Below are 4,433 nucleotides of genomic sequence, written 5' to 3' on the forward strand. Positions count from 1 at the left end.
GATTCCACATCTAGTCATGGGCAGTCGGGTCCTTACTTTCCCTATTTTTAGAGGCAAAAATCTTAGAAATGGAGAACAAAGGCTCACAATAAATTAAGAGTGTGTTAGACAAGACAGCATCGTTTTCATTCTTGTATTCACCAAAGACCACTCTTGGATTAATGCAGTTTCTCAGTGTCCGTGCTATTGACACTTGGGGCCACACAATTCTTCACTGTGGGGGCTGTTCTGTACATTGTAGGATGTTTAGCAGCTCTACCCTGTAGATACCAGTAGCTCTCCCAAATCGTGACCGACAAAAATGTCCTATAGGCAGACAAAATCGCCCTCAGTTGAGGATAACTGGATTAATGGGAAGGCAGAAGGAAGCTACTCTTTTCACATAAGTAATAAAACTGACACAGAAGTCCTGCAGGAAAATAAACTCAAGCAGCAGCAAGCAGGTTGGCCTTTCTTATTACTTGTCCTAAACACCCTCAGGCCATGTTCTAGATTGCTCTTAGATGTTGACAATGAAGTCCATTTTCTCAGTAAAAGGGGAGAAAAAAAAGCCACGGAAATGATATGAGGTTGCCCATTGTCAACTGTGGGAATATTACAGTATTTGTAATATTCCCACAGCTGTATCAGTTGATAATCTACAAGATTTTTGAAACAAATTTTTTGCCTAGGACCCACTCAACATTCAGTATGTCTAAAAAAATCCCAAATAAATGGCTCACTTTAAAATCCCTACTTGTTTAAAATAAGAGTAATTCTGTAGTTTTGTTTTTTTTATATAAAGATCGAAATCCATCAACCATAGACCTAATCTAATTATGCAATTTATTTTTTAAACCAGGAAATAGGCACTGGGCTGTTTGTTTCATTGACCGCTCCCTGCGAAGTCGTCTGCTGCAGTATCTATTGTCTCTGCCTGCAATGCCTGCTGCTAGGTAAGGTCACTTCAATGTGAATAGAAATTGGAAAAATTCTGCCCTGGACATTTACAACAGTATTTTTTTCATAGTCATTTCCCACCATCTTTTCCCCCCTGCCCCCAATATTCAAACATATGCTCAGTACTTTCAGGAAGGAAGGAAAGCTACCCAGGAGGTATAAAATGAGCGTGATTCAAATGTTTTGTCAGCTGGAGTCCTAGCCAGCAACCAATTTTCACAAACTCTTGTACGTTATTCAAATTATCATAATATTATTCAAATAATCATAACACAGCATTGGGTCTTTGACCTATTAATTATCCTTTCATCCATTCCCTCCCTGCTGCCGAGTTAATTAGTCAGATGGTGGGGTCTCTGCTTTATGTACATTATCTCAACCACAGAAAGCCACAAAGTTGTGTCAAGAACTGCAGTTAGAGTCATCTTTTTCCATCCTAATAATCATGTATGCAAATTATTTTTTAATCTTTTCACTCTTGCTAATAGCCTTCCTATTCAGAGGAGAGGAGAGTAGACTTCCCTTCATTCCCTTTCCACTGTCTGTATTTGTTTTTAAGAAGAAATGAGTGGCAGCCAGCCACCGCCAGCCTAGACTGCATTCTTGCCCTAGATTTCCCTCTCCTTGAAATAGAGGAAAGCACTTCCTAGACATATGGAATTCTCTTTATCCTGTCCTTTGTGCCCCAAAGCTGTGATTAAGTGTTCTTGATTGGCACATTTGTGGGATATGGTCCTGTCCCCTGCCACACCAACACCACCCAGCTCATCATTCAGAAATCTGATCCCCAGCAGTTCAGAGTGGCTTCCCGAAATTCCTTTCTTGTGTACTAGTAGAGCTCACTCTATGACATCAGTCTCAGTAAGTAAACACCAAGCCACATATTTCATGTCAGAAATGCCATGAGGGTGCTAAATTTTTTTTTATATACCTCTAAACAAACTGAATGGATTTTCTGTCAAGCTTTTTATTTTTTAAGAATACAAGAGTCCCTTTCAGGCTGGTAAGGAAGATTGTTTTTATAAATGCAAGACTGAAATTAGCATAGTTTTATTTTCCATTCTATCAGTGAAAGTTGAGCCAGGAAAACAGAAACTACTCTAGATATTTTCAAATAGAGGAAAGCTGATGTAGTGAATGAATGACACAATGATGAAAGAGCTAAGAAGCTAAATAGGGAATGCAGGCAGCCCGGAGATTAGCAACAGCAGGAAGCCACAAGCATGGCTAGGAAAGAGGTAGTGATACTAGAACCCAGAAGCCAGGCCTCCAGCTGAAGCTTGAGTCCCAGAGGGGGCTGCCCAGAGGAACTCACACCACAGAGCAATACAGTCGCTGTAGGGAACCACCCCACGAGGCCGAAGCAGAAAGCGAGAAATACCTCCACTCCTTCCTATAGTCTGATCTCTCCCCAGGCCTCCACTGATGCAACAAAGAAGCCTGGAAAACATTATTCACAGGAGAAGAGTGGGAGATGAATCTGGGAGTTTGCATCCATCTTCCTTTTCAGTGGTAGTTGAGTGAATACAGAGCTAATCAACATCAGTTCAACGACAGATCCATGAGGCCCATATGTAGGTGTCTGTAGACTAAGTCTCACTTGTCTAGAATTCATGAGAACTCACAGGAAGCTTATCCCAGTCTAAATAATTAAAAAGTAAGCCAAGTGGTCCAAGGAATAAACAAAACCAACTAAGAAACCATCTATTTCAAGCATTCTGGTACCTCTGGGATGTTAGGACTGGCAGAAAAATGTTCAGTCTCATCTCCAGAAGCTGTGGATGTGATACTTAACATGACAAAAGGGATTTTGCAGATGTGATCAAGGTTCCTTAACCTTGGGGTGCAGGGGAGATCCTCCTGGACTATTTGATGGGTCCAATCTTATCATGTGAGTCCTTAAAATTGGAGACTCTTTCCTGAGCATCATGAGAGAGAGAGAGAGAGATGGTGACAGGAAGAGGTGTCAGAGAGGTGTGAGAAGGACTCCCAGGCTATTACTGTTTTTAAAGATGGAAGCAAGAAGCCAAGGAATGTGGGTAGCCTCTAGAAGCTGGAAATGGCAAGGTAACACATTCTGCCCACCCCACCTGCTGCCATCTATCAATCTTTTTAGTTCCTACTCAGTCTGTCACTTCCATCCACAGAACCATGGGCTGTTATTTCTTCCATTGTATTGAAAACAATAACAACAACAAATTTACATGACCATAGTTCTTCAGTGGTTACTACCCCATTCCTTTGCTCTTCTTTACAGCAAGCCTTTCAAAGAACTTGTCTACGCTTGTTCCCTTGTTCCGTTTGATTCCATGTTTCCTATTCTTGTTCACACTCATTCCAATCAGGGGAACTGCCCACAATCCCCCAGTAGTGGTCAATTCTCAGTCTTTACCTTACTTGACTTAGAAACAGTCGATCACTTTCTCCATTCATGTTTTTTCACTTGTCTTCTGGAACACCAAGTTCTGCTTTTCCTTTTACCTCAGGGCTCACTCCCATTGAGTCTTCCTTATTGCTTGTTCCTCTTCACCTGGGCCTCTTATTTTGGTATGCCCCAGGATTCAGACCCTGGCCATCTTTCTTTCCGTATCTATACTCATTCCTTTCATGATCTTATCCTTTTTCATGGATTTAAATGTCATCTATACCGTGATGATTCCCAAATGTCATCCCCAGTCCAGGATTCACTCCAGAACTGTAGACCCAGATAGCCAACTACCTACTTGTCATCTCCAGTAGAATGTCTAACAGGCTTCTCAGCTGACCATGGCAAAACTGGATTCCAGATCCTGCCTCCAAACCTATTCCACCTCAGCATTCCTCACTTCTGTGAGGTAACTCCATGGTTCCGTTAGTTCAGATCAGAAACTTTTGGCTCATCTTGCTTCCCTCTTATCACTCATACCTTCAGACTATACCTTCAAATTATATACAGATCTCAAAGCCAATGAACATACCTAACAACTACTTACCAATTTTTCATTAAAAGGAACCAAGAGGGATCCCTGGGTGGCGCAGCGGTTTGGCGCCTGCCTTTGGCCCAGGGCGCGATCCTGGAGACCCGGGATCGAATCCCACATCGGGCTCCCGGTGCATGGAGCCTGCTTCTCCCTCTGCCTGTGTCTCTGCCTCTCTCTCTCTCTCTCTCTCTGTGACTATCATAAATAAATAAAAAAAAAAATTAAAAAAAAAATAAATAAAAGGAACCAAGAATTCTTGAATAAATAAATGGCTGATTCCTGGGCTGGGGCTAGGAAAGTACAAAATAAGCCTAGATCACCTTATTGTGTCAGAAGTGAGAAGGTACTTAAAGATGATAGGGACATGTCAAAAGGTCACAGAACCCAGTTTGAAAAGGTTCCCACTGATCAAACATCAGATAATTCAAGCATCTAAATAAAAGCAAATATGTTTTTCTTATGTGGCAAAAGGAAATTAAGGTCGTAGATAGAATTTAGGTTGCTAATTAATAGACCTGAAAATACAGATATTGT

This window comes from Canis lupus, chromosome 34 (assembly GCF_048164855.1).
Source record: "Canis lupus baileyi chromosome 34, mCanLup2.hap1, whole genome shotgun sequence".
Lineage (NCBI taxonomy): Eukaryota > Metazoa > Chordata > Mammalia > Carnivora > Canidae > Canis > Canis lupus.